The 26,542-nt window shown below is 42.5% G+C and overlaps 1 pseudogene across 1 annotated transcript in view; it reads left to right on the forward strand.

The window, feature by feature from the left end:
• Positions 1 to 335: 335 nt before the first annotated feature.
• Positions 336 to 26,542, forward strand: part of LOC308281981 (ferrochelatase, mitochondrial-like) — a 73,451-nt pseudogene continuing 47,244 nt past the window's right edge. The window contains exons 1-2 of the transcript in view: positions 336 to 1,497; positions 2,115 to 2,128. The product of the transcript in view is annotated as a ferrochelatase, mitochondrial-like (transcript). The remainder of the gene's footprint in view (positions 1,498 to 2,114; positions 2,129 to 26,542) is intronic.

The raw sequence follows: 26,542 nt of genomic DNA on the forward strand, positions 1-26,542 counted from the left end.
GGGCATGACTGCTATTAGTACTCCATATATGGATATGCCTGACTCATAATGACACCTGCACACTCTAAACTAGAGATCTGCACCCTCTGTACTAACCAGGGTATTTGGCCTTACATACCCACATGCTCAAGTGTTTCTGCAGTGCCCTTACTACTTGTGCTTCTGTCAGGACTTGGTATTTTTCACTGTGAACACCACATATTTTTCAGTGACGTTGATATTCTCTCTGTGACACAATGCATCTTCAGAGTGGGATCTGTACCGCCACGGCAGTCCTCCTGGGAAGCAGCCCACACAGACGGCTTATCCTGTTCGGTAACAGAAGTGTGTGTTTGAAATCTTCTCTGAGACGACAGTCCACAGAAGCAGCTGGTGCTGCTGCCTCACCCCAGCCTGTTCCTCCAGAAACAGAGGGAAACAGGAGACCTAAGACGGGGATTTTGATGCTAAACATGGGGGGGCCAGAGAAGCTGGAAGACGTCCACGACTTCCTGCTACGGCTCTTCACGGACACGGACCTGATGAAGCTTCCCGTACAGAGCAGGCTGGGCCCGTTCATTGCCAGACGGCGCACACCTAAGATCCAGGAACGGTACCGCAAGATCGGAGGAGGGTCGCCCATCAAACACTGGACCTCGACGCAGGCGGAAGGCATGGTCAGGCTCCTGGACGAGACGTCTCCGGAAACGGCCCCTCACAGGTACTACATCGGTTTCCGCTATGCCCACCCTCTGACGGAGGAGGCCATAGAGGCGATGGAGAATGATGGAGTGGAGCAGGCGGTGGCCTTCACACAGTACCCGCAGTACAGCTGCTCCACCACGGGCAGTAGCCTGAACGCCATCTATCGTCACTACCGCAAGAGAGGCGTCGGGCCGAAGATGAGCTGAGTGTCATCGACCGCTGGCCCACTCACCCCTTACTGGTGGAGTGCTTCGCGGAGCACGTCCGCAACGAGCTGCTGAAGTTCCCAGAGGAGAAGCGGGACGACGTGGTCATCCTGTTCTTGGCGCATTCCCTGCCCATGGCCGTGGTGAACAGAGGCGACCCCTACCCGCAGGAAGTACAAGCCACGGTGCAGGCGGTCATGGAGAGGCTGGGGCTCTGCAACCCCTACCGGCTGGCCTGGCAGTCCCGGTTCGGCCCCATGGCGTGGCTCGGGCCGCAGACGGATGACGCGATCAGGGCCCTCTGCGAGCGCGGGAGGAGGAACATTCTTCTGGTGCCGATCACCTTCACGTCGGACCACATAGAGACGCTGTACGAGCTTGACATAAAGTACGGCCGGCTGCTGGGAGAAGAGTGCGGGGCAGAGAGCATCCGCAGAGCAGAGTCGCTGAACGGAAACCCACTCTTCGCGAAGGCCTTGGCAGATCTGGTCCGGGCTCACCTGGCGGCTAACGAGCCTTGCTCTCGTCAGATGACCCTGTGTTGTCCGCTCTGCACCAACCCTACCTGTGGAGAGGCCAAGGCTTTCTTCACCGGCCTGAAGCTCCAGCACACACACACTGAGGATGGGAACTTTATTATCAATGTTTACAGGTGGAGTGTTGAGCGGTTGAAAGCGGTTAAGCGTGGCGTGACCTCATATTTATCCAAATGAACTTTGCCGTACACATGAGCCTTCTTTGAGGCACAGAAATACTTGAATAAAAGTTAATGAACCCGCCTCTCACCAGTGTCCAAGAATAAAGCTGTCTTGTAGTTTGGTCTCTTTATCAGCTATAGTGCAGGTACATATTTTATATTTTGTTCATTTTAAAAGGCTTTAAAATTGAAATGTAGAATGCAAAGCAATCGTATCCCCTTAACTACTTGTTTTTTATTATTCATGTCCGGATTATAGACCGTATATATTTGCATTAAATATATAATACATATAAGTTAATACGTAATATATGTTATAATTTCGCCCCCTGGTGGAATAATAAGGTGTGTAACTGAAGATAGAGCCTAGTAGCTGTGGAAAGACAGTCTGTCCTTGTGTGTTTGGGTTCCGTGTCCTGCTGCAAGTGTAAAAAGATGTGGAGATTTGCAGTGATAACACTATCCTTTTATCTTGGAATGGAGAAACACCCCCTTGTCCATCTCTGATTCTCCTCCCATTCTTCCAGTTCACTGCAGTCAGGTCAGGGTTTCACTGTATTCAATGTATTTTTTGTGTAACCTATTGCTGCATACCTACAGCCTCTTTTTTATTTTCTTTGCCAAAGAAAGCAAAGCAAACCCATGACATTTTTCACTCACTACCTGTTATGTTGCAAAAGTGAATTCTGATTCTGTTAAAAGTTCATTTTGAGGTTTCGCTATTGATCAAGTTCTTTGTGGAATTTGAATGAGTAGGCCTAACACATTTTACTTTTCTGAAAGACCTTTTTTTCTATTTTTACATGGACCATTAGGCCTACAATGAAACCCCTTTTCACTTTTGAAAACACGCTGAAAGTATGATTATATCAGCACTGCACACAGGGAGTGTTTACTAATGAATGACATTGTCTCTGTGTTTTATTTTAATTTTAGATCTTAATGTTACAGCACGTGAATGAGTTTACATTTTCAACAACTAAACGTTTCATTTATAATACCCAGTGCAACTTTGTGCAGATGTTAATCTGCATACGATACTATTAGCAGGTATAGCCTATCTCAGATATACTGTATGTTTATAGATAGATAGATAGATAGATAGATAGATAGATCCAGTAGAATGGCTGCTCACGGCTCCTAGTTAAATGAATGGTAAATGTACGCTTTCCATTCATCCATTCACTCACACATTCATACACAGATGGTGTAGGAAACCATGAAAGGCACCAACCATGCAAGGCAACAACCTGCTTGGCAACCGCAGCCCTGAGCCACTGCAGGCCATAGCTGTTGCAGGAGGAAAAATGTCACGTATGTGCAAAATAAAATAAACAGTGAGTCAGTGACCAAAAAACAGAGATGGACCAGGGACCCTCACTACAGATTCAACTTTTTCATAGATTTCATAGATGGCTTCATAGACTTGTTTGACAGCACTATCATCGGTGTTGGATTGATTGTATTTTCAGACCACTTAACAATCATGTATTTTATTCAGTCACATTTATATAGTCAGATTAAATATGTGATTGCCTGTTTGCTGTTTTAAAATATGACCAGACACTGATGCTTTTTAGTTTTTTCCTTTTCTTTTTATTTATCGTGAACACCTTACAATGTAGTCACAATAAAACAATTGTAAAAATACAAAATAACATGAGCTTGAGGGAATAATACAAGATAATACAAATAAAACAGTTGATGTGTCCATCGTGTTGAATCGAAAAGATCCATACAAAATATAACGCAAAAATCCCTAAACAAGTAACGCATAGTGTAAATTGTATTCAATCATGTTGTCAGATTGTGTGATTCCACTGTTTTAGTATCCTTGTCATTGTCATCCTGGTTTATACCTGAATTATCACAAATCTGTATGTCTGTGTGTGTGTGTGACTACTTTAATGTAAAGGCTGTCCCTCTGTATGAGTCACCATGTGTATTTTTAGATTACTTTTGTTATTAAAGCCTTTACCACAGACCGTACAAGAAAAAGGCTTTTGGCCTGTATGAGTCATTAGGTGTTTTTTTAGACTACCTGTTTCAGCAAAGCTTTTACCACAAAATGTACAAGAAAAGGGCTTTTCGCCTGTATGAGACCTCATGTGTTTTTTAATTGTACTTTTTTTAGCAAAGCCTTTACCACAAAATGTACAAGAAAAGGGCTTTTCGCCTGTATGAGACCTCAGGTGTGTTTTTAGATTACCCTTTTGAGAAAAGCCTTTACCACAGACTGTACAAGAAAAAGGCTTTTGGCCTGTATGAGTAATCAGGTGTGTTTTTAGACTACCTGTTTCAGCAAAACCTTTACCACAAAGTGTACAAGAAAAGGGCTTTTCGCCTGTATGAGTCCTCATGTGTTTTTTTATTTTACTCTTTTCAGCAAAGCCTTTACCACAGACTGTACAAGAAAAGGGCTTTTCGCCTGTATGAAACCTCATGTGTGTTTTTATTGTACCCTTTTGAGAAAAGCCTTTACCACAGACTGTACAAGAAAAGGGCTTTTCCCCTGTATGTGTCCTCATGTGTGTTTTTACATGACTTGTGCTAATAAAGCCTTTACCACAGACTGTACAAGAAAAAGGCTTTTCTCCTGTATGAAACCTCATGTGTGTTTTTATTGTACCCTTTTGAGAAAAGCCTTTACCACAGACTGTACAAGAAAAGGGCTTTTCCCCTGTATGTGTCCTCATGTGTGTTTGTAGATGTTCCTTTTGATTAAACATTTTGCCACACTCTGTACAACTGAAGCTTTTCTTCCCTGTTTGACTCCTCGTGGAGTGAGCTTCTTTTGATGATGTCAGATCCTGGGACAGCCTGCGCTGTCCTCCCACATTTGGTGTCTTGTGTGGTTTCAGTGTGTTTAAAGCTGACTGATCTCCCCTAGTCTCATCCCAGTCATCACTGTCTTCAGTGTCAGATTCAGAACAGTGTGAAGAGAGCAGCTGGTCATCACTAGTTGGTTGTGATGTTCCACAGTCCTCTACATCAGCTTGTGTTTGCATGCGTTCAGCTGAGGTGCTGGCTACAGGTTCTGTCTGTCTGTGTTCATCAGCATCTTCACTTTTCACCACTAGTAATGTCAATGTTGTTGACCCACCAGCCTCTTCTGGTCTTTCAATTAGCTCCTCCTGTTCCTCTTTAATCTGTGGAGGTTGTTGTTCCTCCTGGACCAGACTGGAGCTCCACTCCTCTTCAGGTGAAACCTCCTCTTTACACGCAGGAATGAGCAGGAAATCTAGGAAGAAAATACAACGAGACTCTCTAAAGGTTTTGAATATTGTACCTCCACTGCAGTACCTCAGTGCATAGTTGTCGCTGGGGGGACTGCCCATAAGTCTGAAGGTTCATTAGTCCGAAGGTTCATTAGTCCAAATTTAGTTATGGTTACTGAGGTTAAGGTTAGGGTTAGAGTTAGGCATATTATTCTTAACAAATTCGGACTAATGAACCTTCGGACTAATGAACCTTCGGACCAATGCCATGGCACCGTCGCTGGCACCGTCGCTGGAAAAAGTATCAACAGATTACCTTTTGCCAGCATCTTCTAAAATGTAAATCTGATGGTGCGCTGACTGCGCTGTGCAGTGAAGAATGTGTCCGTTATTTGTTTACATCTAACGATCTCATAGAAGATGCGAGACGAGCTGAATAAGACAATAAGAGGCAAATGAGAGGTGGTCCCTATTAGTTTTAAAGAAGTAACTTGTACTTGTTAGATCAGTGAGTCTTTGAGTTTTTATGCTGTGTCCAACATGACAGCCATGTAAATAAATACACAATGTAATATACAACGTTGCTCTCAAGAATGTTTTAGAAAACGTTTCAAGCGTTCTTTTTTTTTTCTTTTTTTTTCATTGTGCTTTTTGTGCACTAACCCAATAATTAATTCCTTAAGAGTCAGATAGTGTCATCTAGTTTCATATCCCTTTGAAAGGCAGAACACGTGTTTAGAAATATCTCCACTTTTCCACGAGCTTCACATGGACGACATTCTCTGTCAGCGACGGGGCCGGACCTGAAATGACTGCTGGACTGAACATATGAAAACTTCCTTTGAGAACACACATGTGTTTGAGAAACACACGTATGGGGCACACAATTGACAGTTGCGTTGTGATTGGCGTGGGGTGATTAAACACACCACCTGCCAACTGTGTGCCCCACACGTTTGTGCTTCCCAGAGGAAGTTTTGATAAGTTCAGTCCAGCACTCATTCCAGGGCCCCTCACCCCAGACTGAACGTCGTCCATGTGAAGCCCGTGGAAAGTGTAGTGGAGATATTTTACTAAACGTATGTTTTTGGCCAGAACTTTCAAAGGGATATGAAACTAGAGGACAATATCTGACTGTCTTAGGAATTCATTATTGGGTGAGTACACAAGTAGCCCAGATTATATTGTGTGTATTTGGAATATACACAAAGTGTTATATGTAAGATCACAGACATTCTAAGGCTGCCTCAGTACTGGGCTACTGGCACACTTTTCACCTATAAAATAAATGAAGGCAGAGTGCTTGAAACCTACTGAGATCCAGGTGGTCTTCAGGTTCCTGTTTAATAGAAACAGTCCTGGCTGGAGAACTGATCTTCACCTGCAGACTGGACTCCACACCCTGATCTGGAATGAAGGAATACAATATGCACTTTAATAATAAGGACTGTGACATGAATAGGGACTTTAATAAAGACACGAAAAAAGTTAAATCAGGCTATCTGATCAGCTAATATTATTGATGCAGTCACGGCGTGCCTCTACTGTACTTTACTTTACTGTCCTGTACTGTGCTGTACTGTAGGTAAGCTACTACTGTCTGTCAGCCGGCCCGTCTCCCCTTGCCCACACTATGAAAACCAGGAAGTCGCCTAGTGCTAGAAGCGCTGCCAGAGAAAATGTCAATCAATCTGTGATACGGTCCTGCCCCATTTTCAAACCGTTTCTACAAAACCCCTGTGAAATACACCTTTAAGGTTACAAAGTTCCAGAGAAGTATGAAAAGAAAAAAAGTCCTGTTGTGTACAAAGCAAAAACAAGGCAAAAATAAGAATCAAAGTGTAATTTCAGTGTGTTTAAAGCGGACTGATCTCCCCTAGTCTCATCCCACTCATCACTGTCTTCAGTGTCAGAATCAGAACAGTGTGAAGAGAGGAGCTGGTCATCACTAGTTGGTTGTGATGTTCCACAGTCCTCTACATCAGCTTGTGTTTGCATGCGTTCAGCTGAGGTGCTGGCTACAGGCTCTGTCTCTCTGTGTTCATCAGCATCTTTAGTTTTCACCGCTAGTAATGTCAATGTTGTTGACCCACCAGCCTCTTCTGGTCTTTCAATTAGCTCCTCCTGTTCCTCTTTAATCTGTGGAGGTTGTTGTTCCTCCTGGACCAGACTGGAGCTCCACTCCTCTTTAGGTGAAACCTCCTCTTTACACGCAGGGATGTGCAGGAAATCTAGGAAGAAAATACAACAAGACTCTCTGAAGGTTTTGAATATTGTACCTCCACTGCAGTACCTCAGTACATACAGTAGTTGTCGCTGGAAAAGGTATCAACAGATTACTTGTTGCCGGCATCTTCTAAAATGTTAATTTGAAGGTGCGCAGTCTGCGCTCATGCGCTGTGCAGTAAAGAATGTGTCCGTTATTTGTTTACATCTCGCGAACTCATAGAAGACGTGAGACAAGCTTGTGTGCCCCACACGTTTGTGCTTGCTTCCCAAAGGAGGTTTTTATAAATTCAGTCTAGCACTCACTCCATGGCCCCTCGCCCCAGACTGAACGTCGTCCATGTGAAGCTCGGGGACTGAGCATTGGTTCGAGGGTCCGTTGGTCCGACCAGGTTAACATTCACCAGGTTAGCATTCACCAGCGTTAGTTTTACTGAGATTAGGGTTAGGGTTAAGGTTAGGTTTAGGTGGTCGGAAAGCCGACCCGTTGGCATATTGACGCAGACCCGTGAAGCTTGTGGAAAAGTGTAGTGTAGATATTTTACTGAACGCATGTTTTCAAACAGAACTTTCAAAGGGATATGAAACTAGATGACAATAAATATCTGACTTCAAGTCTTAGGAAAAGTAGCACAAATTATATTTCTGCTGCGGAGATTAGTCTGCTAACCGTAAGCGGAGGGGACCGATCAATGCTGTGTATTTGGAATATACACAAAGTGTTATATGTACAATCACAGACATTCTAGGGCTACCTCAGTACTGGCCCACTGTCACCAATAAAATAAATGAAGGCAGAGTGCTCAAAACTTACTGAGATCCAGGTGGTCTTCAGGTTCCTGTTTAAGGTGGTCTTCAGGTTCCTGTTTAATAGTCCTGGCAGGAGAACTGATCTTCACCTGCAGACTGGACTCCACACACTGGTCTGGAATGAAGGAATGCAATATGCACTTTAATAATAAGGACTTTGTGACACGAATAAGGACTTTAATAATACGGAAGGCTTCTCCATCTGAAGTCAGATTTCCATTGTGTGTGTGAGTATACTGGCTGGTATATTGATCTACAAGCAATGATCCCCCAAACCAGACAGACAGACAGACAGACAGACAGACAGACAGACAGGTTATTATCCCAAGGGGGGAAATTAGTCGCCCAGGGCGGCACAGCAGTTAAGGTTACAAATGTACAGAGAAGTAAGAAAATAAAATAAGTACTGTTGTGTACAGCAAAAAAGAAGAATCAACAATACAGAGCAGTCGTAATATTTCTCTCTCTGTGTGTGTGTGTGTGTGTGTGTGTGTATGTGTGTGTGTGTGTGTGTGTGTGTATGTGTGTGTGTGTGTGTGTGTGTGTGTGTGTGTGTCAACAACAGTCAATGCTACATAAGTGTGACTTCTTAACAAGAAGTAATACTTATAGACAGTACAACTTATCAATGCAGTGCCAAACAGATCTACAGCCTAACTACGCCTCACCATGCAGACTGATCGTGTCATACCTGCAGTGTGTAGATCGATGTCCATATCACAGTCAATGTCCAGCAGTTTGTGTTGTTTCTCAAGCAGAGTTTCTAGTGTCTCCATCTCTCTCTGGAAGAGGTTGCACATGAACTCTGCAGCCGCACTGAGGCGCTCCAACAAAAACACTCTGACATTAAGCTTATCACCACAAACAGCACCACGCTGCTGTTTGTCCAAAACACACAATATCTCCTCTCCCACCGACGTCATGTGTTCATTTATCTTCAGCCGTACAGACTCCATTTGACACGTTTTTACCTCATTTATTCATGAGACGTTTTCACCGAGAATCCAAGATCACATCACAACACGCAATTACTTCCGGGTCAACGTGCTTCACATGCGCATTGAAGGATCCAGGCACCGTTGCCGTCCTACTGCATTTCGCCCCCTGGTGGAATAATAAGGTGTGTAACTGAAGATAGAGACTGCTGTAGCTGTGGAAAGACAGTCTGTCCTTGTGTGTTTGGGTTCCGTGTCCTGCTGCTAGTGTAAAGAGATGTGGAGATTTGCACTGATAACACTATCCTTAATTATCTTGGAGTGGAGAAACACCTCCTTGTCCATCTCTGATTCTCCTCCCATTCTTCCAGTTCACTGTCGTCAGGGCAGGGCTTCACTGTATTCAATGTATTTTTTGTGTAGCCTATTGCCTCATATTGCCTCTTTTTTATTTTCTTTGCCAAAGAAAGCAAAGCAAACCCATGACATTTTTCACTCACTACCTGTTATGTTGCAAAAGTGAATTCTGATTCTGTTAAAAGTTCATTTTGAGGTTTCACTATTGATCAAGTTCTTTGTGGAATTTGAATAAATAACTATTTTACTTTTCTGAAAGACCTTTTTTTTCTATTTTTACATGGACATTAGGCCTACAATGAAACCCCTTTTTCACTTTTGAAAACATGCTGAATGTGTGTTTATATCAGCACTGCACACAGGGAGTGTTTACTAATGAATGACATTGTCTCTGTGTTTTATTTTAATTTTAGATCTTAATGTTACAGCACGTGAATGAGTTTACATTTTCAACAACTAAATGTTTCATTTAATACCCAGTGCAACTACGATACTATTAGCAGGTATAGCCTATACTGTATGTTTATAGATAGATAGATAGATAGAGATATAGCTCACGGCTCCTAATTAAATGGTAAATGGTGCATTTTTATAAGTAGCACCTTCATCGAAGGTACTTTACAATGATTGTGCTTTACATTCACCCATTCACTCACACATTCATACACCAATGGTGTAGGAAACCATGAGAGGCACCAACCATGATACAAGGCACCAACCTGCTTGGTAACCGCAGCCCTGAGCCACTGCAGACCATATAGCTGTTGCAGGAGGACAAATTTCACATATGTGGACCAAAAAACATCCCAAAAAGTGGGGACTATTTTATCTATTCTAATTGCCACCCCCTAATAGCTTTCACATCTAACTCCCAAAGCATTGACCGCAAAATGCAGGTATTTCATTTATATTTCTTCCATCCATCCATCCATCTTCAACCGCTTATCTGGAATCGGGTCGTGGGGGTAACAGTTCCAACTGAGACTTCCAGATTTCCTTATCCCGAGAAACTTCCTCCACTCCCTCAGGGAGTATACCGAGGCGTTCCCAAGCCAGTTTGGAGATATAATCCCTCCATCTGGTCTTTGGTCTGCCACGGGGTCTCCTCCCAGTGAGACGCGCATCGAGGACCTTCCTAGGAAGGCGCTTGGGGGGCATCCGTACTAGATGCCCGAACCACCTAAGCTGACTCCTTTCCAAGTGTAGGAGCAGCGGTTCTACTCCAAGTCTCTCTCAGCTGACTGCACTTCTCACCCTATTTCTAAGGGAGATACCAGCCACCCATCTGAGAAAACCCATTTCGGCCGCTTGCACCCGCAACCTTATACTTTCGGTCATGACCCACACTTCATGACCATAGATGAGAGTAGGAAAGATTGCTCGGTAGACAGAGAGCTTTGCCTTCCGGCTCAACTCATTTTTCTTCACAACGATTCAGTGACTGCAAAACCGCTCCTCCTGCTCCGATTCTCCGGCTGATCTCCTTCTCCGTCTTCCCCTTTCTCTCAATCGTGAACAAGACCCCGAGATACTTAAACTCCTTCACCTGGAGTAAAGCCTCATTCCCTACTTGGACTGCACAATCCATCGGTTTCCTGCTGAGAACCATTGCTTCAGATTTAGAGATGCTGATCCTCATTCCGGCCGCTGTACACTCGGCTACGAACCGATCCAGTGAGAGCTGAAGGTCTCGGACCGATGGTGCCATCAGGACCACGCCATCTGCAAAAAGCTGTGAAGCAACCCTTAGCTCACGAGCCTTATAGCTTCTCCACCACCACTTCGCCTCGAGATCCTGTCCATGAATATCACAAACAGGATAGGTGACGACACAGCCCTGGCGGAGGCCAACCCCCACCGGAAAATAATCCGACTTATTTCCGAGCACACGGACACAGCTCTCGCTTTGGGCGTACAGATGGCCCTCAACAAGGACCCTCTCATTCCATATTCCTGCAAAACCTCCCACAGAACCTCCCGGGGTACACGGTCATATGCCTTCTCCAAATCTACAATACACATGAGGGTATGCAGGTGACATCATACATCATAGTTATGTGGGAAAGCCTGCTGAGTGGCAAATATATATATATATATACTTTCTGACCTTGACAGCCCACATACAAACAGAAAAGTCCTATCTGATTGCATTAAACAGCGTTAAACTCACTTTGCCACTCTATTTGCCGCTCGATTTACCATTCACTTTATGCATGCGCATACCCTCAGTCTATACAGTTAGTTACTGTCCACCACTGATGTGTGACTGTTGATAGGGTTTGAAGCTGCTCTATGTTGGGATGGTAACTAAGGCCTTGTTCCAATAATTAATTGCACCATCAAGTGCTCTATCATTCTGAAAATAAAAAGGTGTAAGGGGATGCACCCCTCATGTGAAAGGTGTTTAAAAGCACTTTACAAAATCAATGCACATTAAATCCTGAAGTGCTTATAAGAAAAGGGGAACAAAATCAACACTTCTTCTGTCCCCACGTGTTACAGGCATGAGGCTGTGAGGCATGGCATTGCAACACATTGTGAGATTGTTTCCAGACAGTTATAGCACCTACTGTACATCACATTGAATCTAGATGTCACCAGCCGCTTGTTGAGATCTCTATGCAAGACTAACCAAAGGCCACAGGTCTTCAATTATGATTGTATACCGGTACATAGCCTACCTACAGTCTCCATAGATATACAGTACATAACCTTCCCCAGAACACATGCTGAGTGACCCCACGTATGTACATACATACATACATACATACATACATACATACATACATACATACATGCAATACAGAGGTGCCATTTCGAAACTTCACAAGTCATGCAATTGACAATACATTAGCATTTCAGTGGATTTGCAGAACGTTGAGCTTGTAGATCAGCTATTTTTGCTATTGTATGACCTTATCTGTCTTCAAAGTTTAAATCTGCCTATGAAGGTGGATTCTGCTTTTCAATGGGAATGGAGTGGTTTCTTGCTATTTGTGAGTTTCTGCAGAAATACGCGCCATTCTTCATAATAATTAGAAAGACAAAACAGGGAAAGAAATCTGTGGGAAAAAACACATTTGCAATAAATTTTCAGGATGCCTGCTGAAAGGAGACACCTGGCTGAATACTGTAAAACCTCTGGCTCTCAACTTGGGGTCCAGGGACCCCCGGGGGTCCTTGAGGGGGTTCATTAAGATGGTTGAGAAGAATCACTGAGCTGTGAACTTCCTGCTATCATCTAGAGAGTCTACTCTAGACCAGGGGTCTCTGAGGTTTTCCAGGCGATGGACCCCTTAGCTGAGAGAGAGATGAACCACGGACCCTCACTACAGATTCAACTTTCTCATAGATTTCATAGATGGCTTCATAGACTTGTTTGACAGCGCTATCATCTGTGTTGGATTGATTGTATTTTCAGACCACTTAACAATGGTTAATATTTATTTTATTCAGTCAAGTCAGATAAAATATTTGATTGCCGGTTTGCTGTTTTAAAACGTGCCCAGACATTGATGCTTTTTATTTTCTCCTTTTCTTTTTATTTATCTTGAACACCTTACAATAAAGTCACAATAAAACAATAGGAAAAATACAAAATAACATATACTCACATTGTTCTACGTATAACCTATGGGCTGGAGGGAATAATACAAGATAATACAAATAAAACAGTTGACGTGTCCATCATGTTGAATCGAAAAGAAGATCCACAGTACAAATATAACACAAAAGTCTCTAAACAAGTAACTAATACATAGGGTTAGTTGTATTCAGTCATATTGCTTTTGTCAGATTGTGTGATTCCTCTGTTTTAGTATCCTTGTCATTGTCATCCTGGTTTATACCTGAATTATCACAATACTGTATGTCTGTGTGTGTGACCACTATCTGTTTCAGCAAAACTTTTACCTCAAAATTCACAAGAAAAGGACTTTTCGCCTGTATGTGTCCTCATGTGTGTTTTTAGATTACCCTTTTGAGAAAAGCCTTTACCACAGACTGTACAAGTAAAGGGCTTTTCGCCTGTATGAGACCTCATGTGTCTTTTTACATGACTGCTAATAAGGCCTTTACCACAGACTGTACAAGAAACAGGCTTTTTGCCTGTATGAGTAATCATGTGTGTTTTTAGACTACTTGTTTGAGCAAAGCCTTTACCACAGACTGTACAAGTAAGGGGCTTTTCCCCTGTATGAGACCTCATGTGTGTTTTTACATGACTTGTGCTAATAAGGCCTTTACCACAGACTGTACAAGTAAGGGGCTTTTCCCCTGTATGAGACCTCATGTGTATTTTTACGTGACTTGTGCTAATAAGGCCTTTACCACAGACTGTACAGGAAAAAGGCCTTTGGCCTGTATGAGTCATCAGGTGTGTTTTTAGATGACCTGTTTGAGCAAAGCCTTTACCACAAAATGTACAAGAAAAGGGCTTTTCTCCTGTATGAGTCCTCATGTGTGTTTTTAATGTACCCTTTCGAGAAAAGCCTTTACCACAGACTGTACAAGTAAAGTGGGTTTCACCTGTATGGATCAGCGTGTGTCTTTTTAGACTACCCTTTTCAGCAAAGCTTTTACCACAGACTGTACAAGAAAAGGGCTTTTCCCCTGTATGAGACCTCATGTGTGTTTTTAGATGTCCCTTTTGATTAAACATTTTGCCACACTCTGTACAACTAAAGCTTTTCTTCCCTGTTTGACTCCTCGTGGAGTGAGTTTCTTTTGATGATGTCAGATCCTGGGACGGCTTGCCCTGTCCTCCCACATTTGGTGCCTTGTGTGGTTTCAGTGTGTTTAAAGCTGACTGATCTCCCCTAGTCTCATCCCAGTCATCACTGTCTTCAGTGTCAGATTCAGAACAGTGTGAAGAGAGCAGCTGGTCATCACTAGTTGGTTGTGATGTTCCACAGTGCTCTACATCAGCTTGTGTTTGCATGTGTTCAGCTGAGGTGCTGGCTACAGGCGCTGTCTCTCTGTGTTCATCAGCATCTTCACTTCTCACCACTGGTAATGTCAATGTTGTTGAACCACCAGCCTCTTCTGGTCTTTCAATTAGCTCCTCCTGTTCCTCTTTAATCTGTGGAGGTTCCTCCTGGACGAGACTGGAGCTCCACTCCTCTTCAGGTGAAACCTCCTCTTTACACGCAGGGATGAGCAGGAAATCTAGGAAGAAAATACAACGAGACTCTCTAAAGGTTTTGAATATTGTACCTCCACTGCAGTACCTCAGTGCAGAGTTGTTGCTGGAAAAAGTATCAACAGATTACCTTTTTGCCAGCATCTTCTAAAATGTAAATCTGATGGTGCGCTGACTGCGCTGTGCAGTAAAGAATGTGTCCATTATTTGTTTACATCTAGCGATCTCATAGAAGATGCGAGACGAGCTGAATAAGACAATAAGAGGCAAATGAGAGGTGGTCCCTATTAGTTTTAAAGAAGTAACTTAAATGTTGAATGTTAAATGTTAGACCAACTGTGTGCCCCACACGTTTGTGCTTCCCAAAGGAAGTTTTGATAAGTTCAGTCCAGCACTCATTCCAGGGCCCCTCACCCCGGACTGAACATTGTCCATGTGAAGCTTGTGGAAAGTGTAGTGGAGATATTTACTAAACACATGTTTTCGGCCAGAACTTTCAAAGGGATCTGAAACTAGAGGACAATATCTGACTCCAAGTCTTAGGAATTAATTGTTGGGTGAGTAGGCCTACACAAGTAGCTCAGATTGTATTGTGTGTATTTGGAATATACACAAAGTGTTATATGTAAGATCACAGACATTCGAGGAATACCTCAGCACTGGGCTACTGGCCCACTTTTCACCTATAAAATAAATGAAGACAGAGTGCTTTAAACCTACTGAGATCCAAGTGGTCTTCAGGTTCCTGTTTAATAGTCCTGGCTGGAGAACTGATCTTCACCTGCAGACTGGACTCCTCACCCTGATCTGGAATGAAGGAATACAATATGCACTTTAATAATAAGGACTGTGACATGAATAGGGACTTTAATAAAGACACGAAAAAAGGTAAATCAGGCTATCTGATCAGCTAATATTATTGATGCCGTCACGGCGTGCCTCTATTGTACTTTACTTTACTGTCCTGTGCTGTGCTGTACTCTAGGTTAAGCTACTACTGTCTGTCGGACGGCCTGTCTCCCCTTTCCCGCACTATGAAAACCAGGAAGTCACCTAGTGCTAGAAGCTCTGCCAGAGAAAATGTCAATGTAAATATTGGCTTTGACATGTTAATATGTGTCACCACCCCCCAGAAGGGTGTAAGGAAACACAAAAACACAGCTCTGTTTACAAACTAATTTAAGGTATTTAAAGATTCTAAAATGGATTTCTGTTGCAATGAGAAGGTTCTCAAACATACACTCTTAGATAATATGGGGGGGAAAAAGAATAAACACCAAAAATCCTAAATCAAACCTATTTTGTTAATTTGCTGGACTTCACTATTGCCTACATATGGACCTTTTCTCCAGCAACAGTCACATTTGTTTACATCTCGCAATCTCATAGAAGACGTGAGACAAGCTTGTGTGCCCCACACGTTTGTGCTTGCTTCCCAAAGGAGGTTTTTATAAATTCAGTCCAGCACTCACTCCATGGCCCCTCGCCCCAGACTGAACGTCGTCCACGTGAAGCTCGGGGACTGAGCATTGGTTTGAGGGTCTGTTGGTCCGACCAGGTTAACATTCACCAGGTTAGCATTCACCAGCGTTAGTTTTACTGAGGTTAGGGTTAGGGTTAAGGTTAGGTTTAGGTGGTCGGAAAGCAGACCCGTCGGCATATTGACGGGGACCAGTGAAGCTTGTGGAAAAGTGTAGTGGAGATATTTTACTGAACGCATGTTTTCAAACAGAAATTTTAAAGGGATATGAAACTAGAGGACAATAAATATCTGACTTCAAGTCTTAGGAAAAGAAGCACAAATTATATTTCTGGTGCGGAGATTAGTCTGCTAACCGCAAGCGGAGGGGACCAATCAATGCTGTGTATTTGGAATATACACAAAGTGTTATATGTACAATCACAGACATTCTAGGGCTACCTCAGTACTGGCCCACTGTCACCAATAAAATAAATGAAGGCAGAGTGCTCGAAACTTACTGAGATCCAGGTGGTCTTCAGGTTCCTGTTTAAGGTGGTCTTCAGGTTCCTGTTTAATAGTCCTGGCTGGAGAACTGATCTTCACCTGCAGACTGGACTCCACGCACTGGTCTGGAATCAAGGAATGCAATATGCACTTTAATAATAAGGACTTTGTGACATGAATAAGGACTTTAATAATACGGAAGGCTTCTCCATCTGAAGTCAGATTTCCATTGTTTGTGTGAGTATACTGGCTGGTATTGCATATTGATCTACAAGCAATGATCCCCCAAACCAGACAGACAGACAGACAGACAGACAGACAGACAGACAGACAGACAGACAGACAGAGAGACACCTTTATTATCCCAAGGGGGGAAATCAGTCACCCAGAGGCGGCACAGCAGTTAAGGTTACAAATTTACAGAGAAGTAAGAAAATAAAAGAAGTACTGTTGTGTCCAAAAAAAAAGAAGTGTGTGTGTGTGTGTCAAGAACAGTCAATGCTACATAAGTGTCACTTCAAAACACAAAGTAATACTTATAGATAGTACAACTTATCAATGCAGTGCCAAACAGATCTACAGCCTAACACCGCCTCACCATGCAGACTGTGTCATACCTGCAGTGTGTAGATCGATGTCCATATCACAGTCAATGTCCAGCAGTTTGTTTTGTTTCTCCAGCAGAGTTTCTAGTATTTCCATCTCTCTCTGGAAGATGTTGCACATGAACTCTGCAGCCGCACTGAGGCGCTCCAACAAAAACACTCTGACATTAAGCTTATCACCACAAACAGCACCATGCTGCTGTTTGTCCAAAACACACAATATCTCCTCTCCCACCGACGTCATGTGTTCATTTATCTTCAGCCATACAGACTCCATTTGACACGTTTTTACCTCATTTATATTTATGAGACGTTTTCACCGAGAATCCAAGATCACAACATGCAATTACTTCCGGGTCAACGTGCTTCACATGCGCATTGAAGGATCCAGGCACCGTTGCCGTCCTACTGCATTTCGCCCCCTGGTGGAGGGTTTGTAACTGAAGATAGAGCCTGCTGTAGCTGTGGACAGTCCGTCCTTGTGTGTTTGGGTTCCGTGTCCTGCTGCGAGTGTTAAAAGAAGTGGAGACTTGCAGTGATAACACTATCCTTTTATCTTAGAGTGGAGAAACACCTCCTTGTCCATCTCTGATTCTCCTCCCATTCTTCCAGTTCACTGCTGTCAGGGCAGGTCTTCACTGTTTTCAATGTATTTTTTGTGTAGCCTATTGTTATTTTTTTATTTTCTTTGCCAAAGAAAGCAAAGCAAACCCATGAACTGTTTCACTCACTACCTGTGTTATGTTGCAAAAGTGAATTCTGATTCTGTTAAAAGTTCATTTTGAGGTTTTTGCTATTGATCAAGTTCTTTGTGGAATTTGAATGAATAGGCCTAACACATTTTACTTTTCTGAAAGACCTTTTTTTACATGGACAATACAATGAAACGCCTTTTCACCTTTGAAAACATGCTGAATGTGTGTTTATATCAGCACTGCACACAGGGAGTGTTTACTAATGAATGACATTGTCTCTGTGTTTTATTTTAATTTTAGATCTTAATGTTACAGCACGTGAAAACGTTTCATTTAATACCCAGTGCAACTTTGTGCAGATGTTAATCTACATACGATACTATTAGCAGGTATAGCCTATCTCAGATATACTGTATGTTTATAGATAGATAGATAGATAGATAGATAGATAGATAGATAGATAAAGAGCCAGTAGAATGGCTGCTCACGGCTCCTAGTTAAATGGTAAATGGTGCATTTATATACGTAGCACATTCATCGAATACACTTTACAATGATTGTGCTTTACATTCACCCATTCACTCACACATTCATACACCGATGGTGTAGGAAACCATGAGAGGCACCAACCATGCAAGGCACCAACCTGCTTGGCAACCACAGCCCTGAGCCACTGCAGACCATAGCCTAACTGTTGCAGGAGGAAAAATGTCACGTATGTGCAAAATAAAATATACAGTGAGTCAGTGACCAAAAAACATCCCAAAAAGTGGGGACTATTTTATCTATTCTAATTGCCACCCCCTATAGCTTTCACATCTAACTCCCAAAGCATTGACCGCAAAATGCAGGTATTTCATTTACATTTCTTCCATCCATCCATCCATCTTCAACCGCTTATCCGGAATCGGGTCGCGGGGGTAACAGTTCTCTCTCTCTCTCTCTTTCTCAATTGGCTCAAGGCTGTCACTAACAAAGTAAATATTACCAGCAATATTATATCACTCTGTAATTACAGCTTATTGCAATACAGCCAAGGTTGTTTTTTTATATAATTTTATTCTTTTGAAATTTCAGATAATGACGCCATAGCTAATAATGAATAATGAAAAAATTAAAATAAAAACATCACTTCACAATCTCAGCGGGCCAAGGGAATCTTTATATCCTTGAAGGCAGGAGGCCAATTTGGGATAATTATCAGACTTTACAAGAACAATTGCCTGAAGTTTCTTTAATATATAATATATTTTTCCCCCATGCCCGTTGAAAGCCAAGGAAACACCTGGCTGAATACTGTGAAACCACTGGCTCTCAACTTGGGGTCCAGGGACCCCCGGGGGTCCTTGAGGGGGTTCATTAAGATGGTTGAGAAGCAGGGACGTGCTGGCCATTGGGAAAAGCGGGACAACTCCCAAACGGCCGGTTCATTCCCGGCCGGTCCAGGCCGGCCATTAGGAAACAAATTTAAAATAAATTTTGTTGGCTGGGTGGCCAACAAAGTAAATCGTCACTGTCGGGCAGAAACCTCGTATTTCCAAGTTTCAAATTTGTAGATTTATTCGCAAAGCAAAGCCCTGCTTCATCATACAAGGCCGTTGCACAAGAGTAGTGAAAACAGCAGATCTACAAGCACACAACGCCTCGCGGTGCGAGGCGTTGTGTGCTTGTAGATCGGCTGTTTTCACTAGTTTAAATCATTTTTAAAATGATAAATACAAAACAAACGGTTTTGGACATACAAGGTTTCCACTCGACAACAACGATATATAACTCATGTAATTGGCTTGTCACTTGTCATGATCTGAAATGGCAAATATTTGAGTAGCAGCAATGAGGGCCTCTCCAACTCTTTTTCCGGGCTGAATCAGGGGCCCAGCACGTCCCTGTTGAGAAGAATCACTGAGCTGTGAACTTCCTGCTATCATCTAAACCAGGGGGCTCTTTCCTTAGCTGAGAGAGAGATGAACCAGGGACCCTCACTACAGATTCAACTTTTTCATAGATGTCATAGATGGCTTCATAGACTTGTTTGACAGCACTATCATCAGTGTTGGATTGATTGTATTTTCAGACCACTTAACTAACAATCGTTAATGTTTCGTCACATTTATATAGTCAGATTAAATATGTGATTGCCTGTTTGCTGTTTTAAAATATGCCCAGACACCAATGCTTTTTCTTTTCTCATTTTCCTTTTATTTATCGTGAACACCATACAATAAATAGGTCACAATAAAACAATAGTACAAATACAAAATAACATACACTCACATTGTTCTACGTATAACCTATGAGCTGCAGGGAATGATACAAGATAATAAAAAGTAAAACAGTTGACGTGTCCATCATTTTGAATCGAAAAGAAGAGCCATAGTACACAATATAACACAAAAGTCCCTGAACAAGTAACGCATGGTGTTCATGTTATTCAATAATGTTGCTATTGTCAGATTGTGCGATTCCTATTTTTTAGTATCCTTGTCATTGTCATCCTGGTTTATACCTGAATTATCACAATACTGATGTCTGTGTGTGTGTGACTACTTTAAAGTAAAGGCTGTCCCTCTGTATGAGTCACCATGTGTTTTTTTAGATGACTTGTGCTAATAAGGCCTTTGCCACAGATTGTACAAGAAAAAGCCTTTTTGCCTGTATGAGTCATCAGGTGTGTTTTTAGACTACCTGTTTGAGCAAAGCCTTTACCACAAAATGTACAAGAAAGGGGTTTTTCGCCTGTATGAGACCTCATGTGTTTTTTAATGTTACTCTTGTCAGCAAAGCCTTTACCACAGATTGTACAGGAAAAGGGCTTTTCGCCTGTATGAGACCTCATGTGTCTTTTTATTTTACTCTTTTCAGCAAAGCCTTTACCACAGATTGTACAAGAAAAGGGCTTTTCGCCTGTATGAAACCTCATGTGTGATTTTAGATTACCCTTTTGAGCAAAGCCTTTACCACAAATTGTACAAGAAAAGGGCTTTTCGCCTGTATGTGTCCTCATATGTTTTTCTAGATCGCCCTTTCGATTCAACATTTTGCCACACTCTGTACAACTAAAGCCTTTCTTCCCTGTTTGACTCCTCGTGGAGTGAGCTTCTTTTGATGATGTCAGATCCTGGGACGGCTTGCCCTGTCCTCCCACATTTGGTGTCTTGTGTGGTTTCAGTGTGTTTAAAGCTGACTGATCTCCCCTAGTCTCATCCCAGTCATCACTGTCTTCAGTTTCTGATTCAGAACAGTGTGAAGAGAGCAGCTGGTCATCACTAGTTGGTTGTGATGTTCCACAGTCCTCTACATCAGCTTGTGTTTGCATGTGTTCAGCTGAGGTGCTGGCTACAGGCGCTGTCTCTTTGTGTTCATCAGCATCTGCACTTTTCACTGCTAGTAATGTCAATGTTGTTGACCCACCAGCCTCTTCTGGTCTTTCAATTAGCTCCTCCTGTTCCTCTTTAATCTGTGGAGGTTGTTGTTCCTCCTGGACCAGACTGGTGCTCCACTCCTCTTCAGGTGAAACCTCCTCTTTACACACAGGAATGAGCAGGAAATCTAGGAAGAAAATACAACAAGACTCTCTGAAGGTTTTGAATATTGTACCTCCACTGCAGTACCTTAGTGCATAGTTGTCGCTGGGGGGACTGCCCATAAGTCTGAAGGTTCATTAGTCCGAAGGTTCATTAGTCTGAATTTAGTTAGGGTTACTGAGGTTAAGGTTAGGGTTAGAGTTAGGCATAGTATTCTATCTTCGGACTAATGAACCTTCAGACCAATGCCATGGCACCATCGCTGGAAAAAGTATCAACAGATTACCTTTTGCCAGCATCTTCTAAAATGTAAATCTGATGGTGCGCTGACTGCACTGTGCAGTAAAGAATGTGTCCGTTATTTGTTTACATCTAGCGATCTCATAGAAGATGCGAGACGAGCTGAATAAGACAATAAGAGGCAAATGAGAGGTGGTCCCTATTAGTTTAAAAGAAGTAACTTGTAAATGTTAGATCTTTGAGTTTTTATGCTGTGTCCAACATGACAGCCATGTAAATAAACACACAATGTAATGTACAACTAAACGTTGCTCTCAAGAATGTTTTAACAACGTTTCAAGTGTTTTTCATTGTGCTACTTGTGTACTCATCCAATAATTAATTCCTAAGAGTCAGATAGTGTCCTCTAGTTTCATATCCCTTTGAAAGGCAGAAAACGTGTTTAGTCAAATATCTCCACTTTTCCACAAGCTTCACATGGACAACATTCTCTGCCAGCGACGGGGCCGGACCTGAAATGACTGCTGGACTGAACATATGAAAACTTCCTTTGAGAACACATGTGTGTTTGGGAAGCACACACGTATGAGGCTCACAATTGACAGGTGCGTTGCGATTGGCGTGGGGTAATTAAACACACCACCTGCCAACTGTGTGCCCCACACGTTTTGTGCTTCCCAAAGGAGGTTTTTATTCCAGGGCCCCTCACCCCGGACTGAATGTCGTCCATGTGAAGCTTGTGGAGATATTTACTAAACGCATGTTTTCGGCCAGAACTTTCAAAGGGATATGAAACTAGAGGACAATATCTGTCATATACACAAAGTGTTATATGTAAGATCACAGACATTCTAGGGATACCTCAGTACTGGGCTACTGGCCCACTTTTCACCTATAAAATAAATGAATATAGTGCTTGAAACCTACTGAGATCCAGGTGGTCTTCAGGTTCCTGTTTAATAGAAACAGTCCTGGCTGGAGAACTGATCTTCACCTGCAGACTGGACTCCACACCCTGATCTGGAATGAAGGAATACAAAATGCACTTTAATAATAAGGACTGTGACATGAATAGGGACTTTAATAAAGACACAGAAAAAGGTAAATCAGGATATCTGATCAGCTAATATTATTGATGACGTCATGGCGCGCCTCTACTGTACTTTACTGTCCTGTACTGTGCTGTGCTGTAGGTAAGCTACTACTGTCTGTCGGCCGGCCCGTCTCCCCTTGCCCGCACTATGAAAACCAGGAAGTCGCCTAGTGCTAGAAGCTCTGTCAGAGAAAATGTCAATCAATCTGTGATATGGTTTTGCCCCATTTTAAACCGTTTCTACAAAAAACATGTGAAATACACCTTTAAGGTTACAAAGTTACAGAGAAGTATGAAAAGAAAAAAGTACTGTTGTTTACAGAGAGAAAATAAGGCAAAAAAGAAGAATCAACTCTATAGAGCAGTCTGTTTTATGTCGGTAAAAACTTAAAGCTCCCATCATTTTTAGACCATAATTGAGTGAGTAGCAGGCAAGATTCCTTCACCAATGTAAACACAGTTGCTGAGGGAAGCTAATTCCTGAAGAGACAGCAAGACTCGCTGTGATTGGCCGGTGGTGTATGATCTTCGCTGTGATTGGCCAGTAGTGTATCATGTGGGAGATGACATCATTTTGCCGGGAAATACAGCCCCTGTCATGGCTATGTAGAAAACATATAAAGAAAAGGCTTTTGGGTCTGAAATTAACGGAGTGGGTGTTCTAAAACTTTAGCGATTTAATAGTTAGGACAATTTTAAGATTTGTTCTATTAAAAAAGTTACATAGTATAACTTTAAGAACAGTCAATGCTAGATGAGGGTAATTTCAGTGTGTTTAAAGCGGACTGATCTCCCCTAGTCTCATCCCACTCATCACCGTCTTCATTGTCTGATTCAGAACAGTGTGAAGAGAGGAGCTGGTCATCACTAGTTGGTTGTGATGTTCCACAGTCATCAGCCTGTGTTTTCATATGTTCAGTTGAGGTGCTGGCTACACTCTCCGTTTATCATCATCTTCACTTTTCACTACTAAAAATGTCAACATTGACCCACCAGCCTCTTCTGGTCTTTCAATTCGCTCCTCCTGTTCCTCTTTAATCTGTGGAGGTTCCTCCTGGACCAGACTGGAGCTCCACTCCTCTTCAGGTGAAACCTCCTCTTTACACGCAGGGATGTGCAGGAGATCTAGGAAGAAAATACAACAAGAATCTCTGAAGGTTTTGAATATTGTACTTCCACTGCAGTACCTCAGTGCATAGTTGTTACTGGAAAAAGTATCAACAGATTACTTGTTGCCAGCATCTTGTGGCATCAGATCTTGTCTAAAATGTTAATTTGATGGTGCACAGCCTGCGCTGTGCAGTAAAGAATGTGTCCGTTATTTGTTTACATCTCGCAAACTCATAGAAGACACGAGACAAGCTTGTGTGCCCCAAACGTTTGTGCTTGCTTCCCAAAGGAGGTTTTTATAAATTCAGTCCAGCACTCACTCCATGGCCCCTCGCCCCAGACTGAACGTCGTACATGTGAAGCTCGGGGACTGAGCATTGGTTCGAGGGTCCGTTGGTCAGGCCAGGTTAACATTCACCAGGTTAGCATTCACCAGCGTTAGTTTTACTGAGGTTAGGGTTAGGGTTAAGGTTAGGTTTAGGTGGTCGGAAAGCCGACCCGTCGGCATATTGACGCGGAAAAGTTGTGGAAAAGTGTAGTGGAGATATTTTACTGAACGCATGTTTTCGGCCAGAACTTTCAAAGGGATATGAAACTAGAGGACAATAAACTTCTGACTTCAAGTCTTAGGAAAAGTAGCACAAATTATTATTTCTGCTGCGGATATTAGTCTGCTAACCGCAAGCGGAGGGGACCGATCAATGCTGTATTTGGAATATACACAAAATGTTCAATGTACAATCACAGACATTCTAGGGCTACCTCAGTACTGGCCCACTGTCACCAATAAAATAAATGAAGGCAGAGTGCTCAAAACTTACTGAGATCCAGGTGGTCTTCAGGTTCCTGTTTAAGGTGGTCTTCAGGTTCCTGTTTAATAGTCCTGGCTGGAGAACTGATCTTCACCTGCAGACTGGACTCCACACACTGGTCTGGAATGAAGGAAAGCAATATGCACTTTAATAATAAGGACTTTGTGACATGAATAAGGACTTTAATAATACGGAAGGCTTCTCCATCTGAAGTCAGATTTCCATTGTGTGTGTGAGTTAACTGCCTGGTATACTGATCTACAAGCAATGATCCCCCAAACCAGACAGACAGACAGACAGACAGACAGACAGACAGACAGACAGACAGACAGACACCTTTATTATCCCAAGGGGGGAAATTAGTCGCCCAGAGGCGGCACCGCAGTTAAGGTTACAAATTTACAGAGAAGTAAGAAAATAAAAGAAGTACTGTTGTGTGGTGCAAAAAAGAAGAATCAACAATACAGAGCAGTCGTAATATTTCTCTCTCTCTCTCTGCGCGTGCGTGTGTGTGTGTGTGTGTGTGTGTGTGTGTGTGTGTGTCAAGAACAGTCAATGCTACATAAGTGTCACTTCATAACACAAAGTAATACTTATAGACAGTACAACTTATCAATGCAGTGCCAAACAGATCTAAAACCTAACAATGCCTCACCATGCAAACACTGTGTCATACCTGCAGTGTGTAGATCGATGTCCAGCAGTTTGTTTTGTTTCTCCAGCAGAGTTTCTAGTGTTTCCATCTCTCTCTGGAAGAGGTCGCACATGAACTCTGCATCCGCACTGAGGCGCTCCAACAAAAACACTCTGACATTAAGCTTATCACCACAAACAGCACCACGCTGCTGTTTGTCCAAAACACATAATATCTCCTCTCCCACCGACGTCAGGTGTTCATTTATCTTCAGCCGTACAGTCTCCATTTGACACGTTTTTACCTCATTTATTTATGAGACGTTTTTTCACCGAGAAAGAGCCAAGATCACAACACGCAATTACTTCCGGGTCAACGTGCTTCACGTGAGCATTGAAGGATCCAGGCACCGTTGCCGTCCTACTGCATTTCGCCCCCTGGTGGAATAATAAGGTGTGTAACTGAAGATAGAGCCTGCTGTAGCTGTGGAAAGACAGCCTGTCCTTGTAGTCAGGTCCCTTATGCTTTGATTTATACTTTTGTTGGAGTTTTGTGAAGATTTGCAAAACTACACATTTTTGGAAAGGTTATTGTCTAAGGAATCAGAAATTCAATGTTTCCATTTGCCCAGATGTGTTTATGGTAGCCATATTGGATGTACAAAATGGCCACCATAAAATTACGTTTTGTAATATCTCTGCCTCTAAATAAGCTGGAAAATTGATTTTAACTGCTAAACCTACATTTTCAGGGTCAGGGAATCCAATGGTGGTAGTTATAAAGCTCAAATAATTACAACATTAACCCTTAGATGCATGACTAGGTCCAAAACGGCCTGGTGTGGTTGATTTCTTGCAATATTAGATTCACTATGTAAAACTACACAATTGTGGAAAGGATATTGTCTAAGGAATAAGAAAATCAATTTTCCCATTAGCCCAGATGTCTGTGGCGGCCATATTGGAATTGACAAAATGGCCACCGTAAAATGTATTTTTTGTAATATATTGACTTCTAAATAACACAGAACATTGATTTCAATGGCTAAACCTACATTTTCAGGGTCAAGGAATCCAATGGTTCAAGTTATAATTTCATTTATAATTTCATCACATTGAAATGCATAATCCACCAACAAAATGGCACAGCTCAGGCAGTCAGCCTAACAGATACTAATATTATAGCAATGGCTGCTTGTGCCCATGCCCTTGTTTGGACATGGATTCTCAAGATGTTCTGCTTCAGAGCTCCAGTTGTTGGAGGGGGCTTGTCACTTTCTGCCCTATGTTTGCAGAACAGATGCCATCGCATTTCATGGATTGTCTTGATGTTGATGCACATACAAAGGACTCCAGTGTTGACAGCATTATTTCCATAATTTCAGCTTCATCCAATCAGCAGAGCATTGGTAACATGTTCATCTGTTTTGAGGTAGACTCTGCAGCTATGTTTCCTTGCCTATACAGGAGAACCTCCCTGTGTGACAAGAGAAGATATGTCCCATGAAGACCAGCCACCTCAAGCTGGAAATTCTACCCACCAAGATGCAACAGCTACATTAGTCATTAGACCGCACTAGTGGATGGCATG

The sequence above is a fragment of the Nannobrachium achirus genome, assembly GCF_963921795.1.
Source record: "Nannobrachium achirus genome assembly, chromosome: 3".
Classification (NCBI taxonomy): Eukaryota; Metazoa; Chordata; class Actinopteri; order Myctophiformes; family Myctophidae; genus Nannobrachium; species Nannobrachium achirus.